The 10,581-nt window shown below is 40.0% G+C and overlaps 1 protein-coding gene across 2 annotated transcripts in view; it reads right to left on the reverse strand.

The window, feature by feature from the left end:
• LOC131944133 (uncharacterized) overlaps positions 1-10,261 on the reverse strand; it is a 48,768-nt gene extending 38,507 nt beyond the window's left edge. For both annotated transcript variants that reach the window (XM_059304647.1, XM_059304646.1), the window contains exon 1: positions 10,086-10,261. The gene's annotated coding sequence lies outside the window, so the exon portion shown is untranslated. The remainder of the gene's footprint in view (positions 1-10,085) is intronic.
• Positions 10,262-10,581: the final 320 nt, after the last annotated feature.

The following is a 10,581-nucleotide window of genomic DNA, read 5'->3' on the forward strand; positions in this document are numbered from 1 at the left end:
ATTGGTCTACAAGCAGAAAGTAGATTGGTCTACAAGCAGAAAGTAGATTGGTCTACAAGCAGAAAGTAGATTGGTCTACAAGCAGAAAGTAGATTGGTCTACAAGCAGAAAGTAGATTGGTCTACAAGCAGAAAGTAGATTGGTCTACAAGCAGAAAGTAGATTGGTCTACAAGCAGAAAGTAGATTGGTCTACAAGCAGAAAGTAGATTGGTCTACAAGCAGAAAGTAGATTGGTCTACAAGCAGAAAGTAGATTGGTCTACATGAGAACGTAGATTGTTCCACAAGCAGAAAGTAGATTGTTCCAGAAGCAGAAAGTAGATTGGTCTACAAGCAGAAAGTAGATTGGTCTACAAGCAGAAAGTAGATTGGTCTACAAGTAGAAAGTAGATTGGTCTACAAGCAGAAAGTAGATTGGTCTACAAGCAGAAAGTAGATTGGTCTACAATTAGAAAGTAGATTGGTCTACAAGCAGAAAGTAGATTTGTCTACAAGCAGAAAGTAGATTGGTCTACAAGCAGAAAGTAGATGTGTCTACAAGCAGAAAGTAGATTGGTCTACAAGCAGAAAGTAGATTGGTCTACAAACAGAAAGTAGATTGTTCCAGAAGCAGAAAGAAGATTAATACGTTCTAACGCAAGGGGTGGTCCCCCCCCCCCCCCCTTTTGTTTTTTGCTGACGTCAGGCCGGGTCAGTTTGCTAGTTCAACCCCCCAGATATTTGGGTCACTTTACGCAGATAATTCGTCACCTACTTGCTAAAAATATTGCAATTATCTTTAGCTAAAATCAATCTAGGTTAATATGCTGCATTTTAAAGCCACAAAAGAAATAAATCTTTGGTTATTGATGATATGTTTTAACCCATCTGTGACGGCGTTTCTTTTCAAAGTAAAAAAAAAAATGTACAAAATTGCATGGTTTAAATGTAGCCGGTTAACTTGTATCTCTGGTTATTTATAGCCAGCTAGCGTGGATGTTACTGGCGATAATAGCCTGGTTAGCTGGAGATGGAGTTACGTGTATTTGTCAAAGTATGATCCAAGTTTGAAGCAGGAGTTACGTGTATTTGTCAAAGTATGATCCAAATTTGAAGCAGGAGTTACGTGTATTTGTCAAAGTATGATCCAAGTTTGAAGCAGGAGTTACGTGTATTTGTCAAAGTATGATCCAAATTTGAAGCAGGAGTTACGTGTATTTGTCAAAGTGATTTTGTTGAACAGCTTTAGGATTGTGCCGGACAGCCCTGTTTGTGCCGGACAGCCCTGTTTGTGTGGGACAGCCCAGTTTGTGTGGGACAGCCCTGTTTGTGTGGGACAGCCCTGTTTGTGTGGGACAGCCCTGTTTGTGTGGGACTTGTTTGTGTGGGACAGCCCTGTTTGTGTGGGACAGCCCTGTTTGTGTGGGACTTGTTTGTGTGGGACAGCCCTGTTTGTGTGGGACAGCCCTGTTTGTGTGGGGCAGCCCTGTTTGTGTGGGGCAGCCCTGTTTGTGTGGGACAGCCCTGTTTGTGTGGGACAGCCCTGTTTGTGTGGGATTTGTTTGTGTGGGACAGCCCTGTTTGTGTGGGGCAGCCATGTTTCTGTGGGACAGCCCTGTTTGTGTGGGACAGCCCTGTTTGTGTGGGACAGCCCTGTTTGTGTGGGACAGCCCCATATAACGGTGTTCATGCCGTGCCTACTGCTAAAATGTTGTAATATTTGATGTAAAAATCTGTTATATACGATGCATCGTTTATCTGTGATTTGCAGACTGATTTCCGTTGGACAATGGTAACACTAACCTCAAAACTACACAATGGTAACACTAACCTCAAAACTACACAATGGTAACACTAAGCTCAAAACTACACAATGGTAACACTAACCTCAAAACTACACAATGGTAACACTAACCTCAAAACTACACAATGGTAACACTAACCTCAAAACTACACAATGGTAACACTAAGCTCAAAACTACACAATGGTAACACTAAGCTCAAAACTACACAATGGTAACACTAAGCTCAAAACTACACAATGGTAACACTAAGCTCAAAACTACACAATGGTAACACTAAGCTCAAAACTACACAATGGTAACACTAAGCTCAAAACTACACAATGGTAACACTAAGCTCAAAACTACACAATGGTAACACTAAGCTCAAAACTACACAATGGTAACACTAGCCCAAGCAAATACACCTTGGTAATCCTAACCGACGATTGTTTTAATGTAGACAGATCAGCTTTCGTATCGCAGCACGTTTTAGCTGGACGGTATTCGATTCCGTTCTATTTGTAGCTAGACGGTATTCGATTCCGTTCTGTTTGTAGCTGGACGGTATTCGATTCCGTTCTGTTTGGCGACTCACACAGAATACAACAGAGCCATTATTTTCTTTGGGTCGGTGTTCGAGTCAAATGTAACTGAGCTTTAGGACATTTTTTCTCACACTTTTCTCACACTTGCCTCACAATAGCCTCTCAATAGCTTCATAATAACATCACAATAGCCTCACAATAGCCTCACAATAGCCTCACAATAGCCTCACAATAGCCTCACACTAGCCTCACAATAGCCTCTCAATAGCTTCATAATAACATCACAATAGCCTCACAATAGCCTCACAATAGCCTCACAATAGCCTCACAATAGCCTCACAATAGCCTCACAATAGCCTCACAAAAGCCTCACAATAGCCTCACAATAGCGTTACAATAGCCTCACAATAGCCTCACAATAGCCTCCCAATAGCCTCACAATAGCCTCACAATAGTCTAACAAAAATAGCGTCACACAGCGTAAAGTGACAATACTTGACTTCAGTGTTGAAATAAATATCCTATTCTATTTTCAAATGTCTAAACTTTATTTCTTATATATTGTGCCGGGCCATTGTTTAGATTCGGATATTCCCGACTTCTCGGGCGTTTGCTGTCTGTTAGTAGAGAAACGTGATGTTACGGGTGAAAGATAATACACGGACAGTTTTTTATACAAGCCAATGTAGCTCAACTCGGGTAAAAACAGTTGAACTAAAAAAGTATTGTACTAATGATATTTTCATGTTTTATTTTATACACACACACACACACACACACACACACATATATATATATATATATATATATATATATATATAATACATTAGCATCATTCGATTAGTTATTTCAGTAATGATGTTTTTAGAAACTTTATTTAAGCTTCTTTTTATTTAAGATACGATGATAAAATATAGTGTTAAAGATCTTTTGAAACAAGATATTTTGTTGAAGATCTGTTGATTAATATAATTTGTACAAGATATTTTGTTAAAGGTCTGTTGATTAATATAATTTGTACAAGATATTTTGTTAAAGGTCTGTTGATTAATATATTTTGATACAAGGAATTTTGTTGATGATCTATATATATTTGGTCCAAGATATTTTGACAAAATCAACGTTACAGTAGTTAAACACATTTGATTTGAAGGACGGCTATAGTGAAGTAAACAGCTCACCATGAATATTAATGTTCGCATTTTTTCGAATCTTGTAAAAAATCAGACTTGCCAGGTAATAACATAATGAAATGGAAGGTGTTTCTAACGCGGGTTACTCAACACGTTTAAAGTATTTACATTGTAAGCATTGTAATTGGAAAACTGGGTTAAAATAAATTATCAATAATTGTAAAGGTAAAATGTTTTGACATGATAATTGGGGACCAGAGTTGTACGTGGGCTGGTGTAGGGAGGGGAGAGAAGGGTTGTTGTAGGGGAGGGGGGAGGGGCGAGTCGTCTGTAGTCTAGGGGGTGGGGTGCTGAGGGGGTGGGGTGCTGAGGGGGTGGGGTGTTGTAGACAGACGGAATTCCAAAGCAAAATCAGGTCATTTAAAAATAGTTAAATATTCTTTTTAAAATCCGAGTTTTACTCTACATCAAGGTCTGTGTCATTTCAGTCTAGTATCGATATCAAGTTGGTCTAGAATCGATGTCCTTCTGGTCTAGTATCGATATCAAGTTGGTCTAGTATCGATATCAAGTTGGTCTAGTATCGATGTCCAGCTGGCCTAGTATCGATGTCCTTCTGGTCTAGTATCAATGTCAAGTTGTTCTAGTATCGATGTCCTTCTGGTCTAGTATCGATGTCCAGCTGGTCTAGTATCGATGTCCAGTTGTTCTAGTAACGATGTCCAGTTGGTCTAGTATCGATGTCCATTCGGACTAGTATCGATATCCAGCTGGTCTAGTATCGATGTCCAGCTGGTCTAGTATCGATGTCCAGCTGGTCTAGTATCGAGGTCCAGCTGGTCTAGTATCGATGTCCAGTTGGTCTAGTATCGATGTCCTTCTGGTCTAGTATCGATGTTCAGTTGGTCTAGTATCGATGTCCTTCTGATCTAGTATAGATGCCCTTCTGGTCTAGTATCGAAGTCCAGTTGGTCTAGTATCGATGTCCAGTTGGTCTAGTATCGATGTCCAGCTGGTCTAGTATGGATGTCATTTTTGTCTAGTATCGATGTCCAGCTGGTCTAGTATCGATGTCCGCTGGTCTAGTATCGAAGTCCAGTTGGTCTAGTATCGATGTCCTTCTGGTCTAGTATTGATGTCCATCTAGTCTAGTATCGATGTCCAGCTGGTCTAGTATCGATGTCCAGTTGGTCTAGTATCGAAGTCCAGTTGGTCTAGTATCGATGTCCAGTTGGTCTAGTAACGATGTCAAGCTAGTCTAGTATCGATATCCATTTGGTCTAGTATGGATGTCATTTTTGTCTAGAATCGATGTCCAACTGGTCTAGTATCGATGTCCAGTTGGTCTTGTATCGAAGTCCAGTTGGTCTAGTATCGATGTCCAGCTGGTCTAGTATCAATGTCCAGTTGGTCTAGTATCGATGTCCAATGGGCTTAGTGTCGATGTCCAACTGGTCTAGTATCGATGTCCAGTTGGTCTTGTATCGAAGTCCAGTTGGTCTAGTATCGATGTCCAGCTAGTCTAGTACTCAGCTACTATGCTCACCAGGTCGTGCATCTAATTGAATAATATTACGTCTGATTGCACGTGCAACGTGCGTGCACTGTCAAACAGACTTATAACGGTCTTCGCTTGACCTCGGGCTATTTTTAGAAAGGTCACAAATAAGAGTTTCAGCTGCTCATAGACATGTGTCCTGTCTATAGACATGTGTCCTACCTGTCTATAGACATGTGTCCTACCTACCTATAGACATGTGTCCTACCTGTCTATAGACATGTGTCCTACCTGTCTATAGACATGTGTCCTACCTGTCTATAGACATGTGTCCTACCTGTCTATAGACATGTGTCCTACCTGTCTATAGACATGTGTCCTACCTGTCTCACCACCTATCAATACACTCCCCTCCCCACATTTTTGTTCCCGCCCCGCACCCAACCCCCCCCCCCCCTCCTACTAGTTACCCAGACAGTACGCTGAAGGTCACGTGTTAACTACTAAGTCCGTACTAATGAGAGTCGTCCCAGATTGACTAACAAATTACTTAGTTTGAGATGTTGGCGTCATGTACCCGCTATTAGCGACTTGCTGTACCGTCAGATAATTGCTTGAATCAAAAAGCCGTGGCTCCCCGTGTTCCTTTAGAAGTCCTTAGAGTCGGCCACAATCGTTCAGTTCGTGTCTTCAAGTTGTCTGTTTATAGTCTTGGTTGACTGCTAGCATTGGGTCACGTCATAGCTTACTTGAAGTATGGGGTCATGTTATAGAAGTATGGGATCACGTTATAGAAGTATGGGGTCACGTTATAGAAGACTTGAAGTATGGGGTCACGTTATAGAAGTATGGGGTCACGTTATAGAAGACTTGAAGTATGGGATCACGTTATAGAAGTATGGGATCACGTTATAGAAGTATGGGGTCACGTTATAGAAGACTTGAAGTATGGGGTCACGTTATAGAAGTATGGGGTCACGTTATAGAAGACTTGAAGTATGGGATCACGTTATAGAAGTATGGGGTCACGTTATAGAAGTATGGGGTCACGTTATAGAAGACTTGAAGTATGGGATCACGTTATAGAAGTATGGGGTCACGTTATAGAAGACTTGAAGTATGGGATCACGTTATAGAAGTATGGGGTCACGTTATAGAAGTATGGGGTCACGTTATAGAAGACTTGAAGTATGGGGTCACGTTATAGAAGTATGGGGTCACGTTATAGAAGTATGGGGTCACGTTATAGAAGACTTGAAGTATGGGGTCACGTTATAGAAGTATGGGGTCACGTTATAGAAGTATGGGGTCACGTTATAGAAGTATGGGGTAACGTTATAGAAGTATGAGGTCACGTTATAGAAGACTTGAAGTATGGGGTCACGTTATAGAAGTATGGGGTCACGTTATAGAAGTATGGGGTCACGTTATAGAAGTATGGGGTCACGTTATAGAAGTATGGGGTCACGTTATAGAAGACTTGAAGTATGGGATCACGTTATAGAAGTATGGGGTCACGTTATAGAAGACTTGAAGTATGGGGTCACGTTATAGAAGACTTGAAGTATGGGGTCACGTTATAGAAGTATGGGGTCACGTTATAGAAGTATGGGGTCACGTTATAGAAGTATGAGGTCACGTTATAGAAGTATGGGGTCACGTTATAGAAGTATAGGGTCACGTTATAGAAGACTTGAAGTATGGGGTCACGTTATAGAAGTATGGGGTCACGTTATAGAAGTATGGGGTCACGTTATAGAAGTATGGGGTCACGTTATAGAAGTATGGGGTCACGTTATAGAAGTATAGGGTCACGTTATAGAAGACTTGAAGTATTGGGTCACGCTATAGAAGAATTGAAGTATGGGGTCACGTTATAGAAGTATAGGGTCACGTTATAGAAGACTTGAAGTATTGGGTCACGCTATAGAAGAATTGAAGTATGGGGTCACGTTATAGAAGTATAGGGTCACGTTATAGAAGTATGGGGTCACGTTATAGAAGTATGAGGTCACGTTATAGAAGTATGGGGTCACGTTATAGAAGTATGGGGTCACGTTATAGAAGTATGAGGTCACGTTATAGAAGTATGGGGTCACGTTATAGAAGTATAGGGTCACGTTATAGAAGACTTGAAGTATTGGGTCACGCTATAGAAGAATTGAAGTATGGGGTCACGTTATAGAAGTATAGGGTCACGTTATAGAAGTATGGGGTCACGTTATAGAAGTATGAGGTCACGTTATAGAAGTATGGGGTCACGTTATAGAAGTATGGGGTCACGTTATAGAAGTATAGGGTCACGTTATAGAAGTATGGGGTCACGTTATAGAAGTATGGGGTCACGTTATAGAAGTATAGGGTCACGTTATAGAAGTATGGGGTCATGTTATAGAAGACTTGAAGTATGGGGTCACGTTATAGAAGTATGGGGTCACGTTATAGAAGTATGGGGTCACGTTATAGAAGTATGGGGTCACGTTATAGAAGTATGGGGTCACGTTATAGAAGTATGGGGTCACGTTATAGAAGTATGGGGTCACGTTATAGAAGACTTGAAGTATGGGGTCACGTTATAGAAGTATGGGGTCACGTTATAGAAGTATGGGGTCACGTTATAGAAGTATGGGGTCACGTTATAGAAGTATGGGGTCACGTTATAGAAGTATGGGGTCACGTTATAGAAGTATGAGGTCACGTTATAGAAGTATGGGGTCACGTTATAGAAGTATGGGGTCATGTTATAGAAGACTTGAAGTATGGGGTCACGTTATAGAAGTATGGGGTCACGTTATAGAAGTATGGGGTCATGTTATAGAAGACTTGAAGTATGGGGTCACGTTATAGAAGTATAGGGTCACGTTATAGAAGTATGGGGTCACGTTATAGAAGACTTGAAGTATGGGGTCACGTTATAGAAGTATGGGGTCACGTTATAGAAGACTTGAAGTATGGGGTCACGTTATAGAAGACTTGAAGTATGGGGTCACTTTATAGATATAACACGAACTGCTACAACAACTGGCCAGGTAATACAACTACAACTAGCCAGGTAATACTCCTAGCCAGGTAATACAACTACAACTAGCCAGGTAATACAACTAGCCGGGTAATACAACTACAACTGGCCAGGTAATACAACTACAACTAGCCAGGTAATACAACTATAATTAGCCAGGTAATACAACTACAACTAGCCAGGTAATACAACTACAACTAGCCGGGTAATAAAACTACAACGGGCCAGGTAATACAACTACAACTAGCCAGGTAATACAACTATAATTAGCCAGGTAATACAACTACAACTAGCCAGGTAATACAACTACAACTAGCGAGGTAATACAACTACAACTTGCCTGGTATAACAACTACAACTAGCCAGGTAATACAACTACAACTGGCCAGGTAATACAACTACAACTAGCCAGGTGATACAACTACAACTAGCCAGGTAATACAACTACAACTGGCCAGGTAATACTCCTAGCCAGGTAATACAACTACAACTAGTCATGTAATACAACTACAACTAGCCAGGTAATACAACTACAACTGGCCAGGTAATACAACTAGCCAGGTAATACAACTAGCCAGGTAATACAACTACAACTAGTCATGTAATACAACTACAACTAGCCAGGTAATACAACTACAACTAGCCAGGTAATACAACAACTAGCCAGGTAATACAACTACAACTAGTCATGTAATACAACTACAACTAGCCAGGTAATACAACTACAACTAGCCAGGTAATACAACTACAACTGGCCAGGTAATACTCCTAGCCAGGTAATACAACTAGCCAGGTAATACAACTACAACTAGTCATGTAATACAACTACAACTAGTCAGGTAATACAACTACAACTGGCCAGGTAATACAACTAGCCAGGTAAAACAACTACAACTAGTCATGTAAAACTACTACAACTAGCCAGGTAATACAACTACAACTAGCCAGGTAATACAACTACAACTGGCCAGGTAATACAACTAGCCAGGTAATACAACTACAACTAGCCAGGTAATACAACTACAACTAGTCAGGTAATACAACTACAACTAGCCAGGTAATACAACTACAACTAGCCAGGTAATACAACAACTAGCCAGGTAATACAACTACAACTGGCCAGGTAATACAACAACTAGCCAGGTAATACAACTAAAACTGGCCAGGTAATACAACTACAACTGGCCAGGTAATACAACTACAACTAGCCAGGTAATGGTTGTAAAATTATTTTACAACTAAATATCAACAGACGCCACACTACAGGTGACAGAATTTAAAAAATAACAACATTTTTTTGTTTAGCCAAGCGGCAGGCGCGACTTTTAGTTCGACTTTTTGATCAGTATTTTGTTTTAATGTCTCTGACAAACGTTATCAAACTTAACAAAAATGCAGAAAATGTCATCTTTCGCAAAGAAATTAATTGAATAAAGCGTTTACAAAAAAATGAATTGACTGTTTAAAAAAATGAATTTGACCGTTTACAAAAAAAAATTAATTAACAATTTTTAAAAAAATGAATTGACTGTTTAAAAAAACGAATTGACCGTTTACAAAAAAATGAATTGACTGTTTTAAAAAAATGAATTGACCGTTTACAAAAAAAAAAAGAATTGACTGTTTACAAAAAAAAAATGAATTGACTGTTTACAAAAAAAATGAATTGACATTTTATGACAAAAAATGGATTATTTGTTTACAAAAAATATATATTGAATGTTTACAAAAAAAATGGAGTAAATGTTAGCAAGAAAATGGATAAAATGTTTACAAAAAAGTTTGGATTGAATGTTTGGCTTAAAGCAGCAAAATTAAAACGTGTTTGCAAACTGAAATACAACAAACAAGCCGGATCATCGTATATTTATTCCTTTCACCTTCGTCAAAAAATTACTTTCGTTGTGAAAATTCTTTTCTAATAAACTTTCCGTCTAATAATTCCGTCTAAACAAAAAGTTTACAACGCGCTAAACAAGAATTTATATTTTTCATGTAGAAAATCACGTGCCAATCCAAAGTTACTGTCTAGAAATGTGCATCCAAAGTTTCCATTTGTAGAAAAATGTTTTGGCTTACGAAAAAAAAATCAAACCTCACCTTGAAATAATGTCCTCTAATTCTTACCTTTAGGCTGTGTCACCTTAGTGTGACCTTCGAGCTGTGTCACCTTAGTGTCACCTTCTAGCTGAGTCTGGCACCCGTGTGAAAATCCTGCCTGAAATAGCTTTGAACGTCTGCCTACCTCCAGCGAGGTCCTGGCTCTATATACCGACACTCACGCGGGAACTCAGCACAAGAGGGCGAGAAACTTAGCGACCAGTGTGGGTGTGTGGGTGTGTGGGTGGCTGGTGGTGGCCGGGGGTGGGGTGTACTCGAACATTTCCAGCAGTTCAATAGTAGCAGGCTAGGATTAGAATAAAGAAGTTTCCAGCCAGATCTTGATGTAGGTACTAGTTCGCTTCAAGTGTCGACACTTTGTTCAAACTTTGCAATAGCCCCATCTTAGATTCTGTGGCCCCCCCCCCCTTCACCCAACACCCACAACCAACACCCACAACCAACACCCACACCCCACACTTAATTAATACAAACAAATACATCCCACATATTACCCACACAT

Source organism: Physella acuta, unplaced genomic scaffold (genome assembly GCF_028476545.2).
Source record: "Physella acuta isolate Inbredline_101_S28 unplaced genomic scaffold, ASM2847654v3 ptg000483l, whole genome shotgun sequence".
Classification (NCBI taxonomy): domain Eukaryota; kingdom Metazoa; phylum Mollusca; class Gastropoda; family Physidae; genus Physella; species Physella acuta.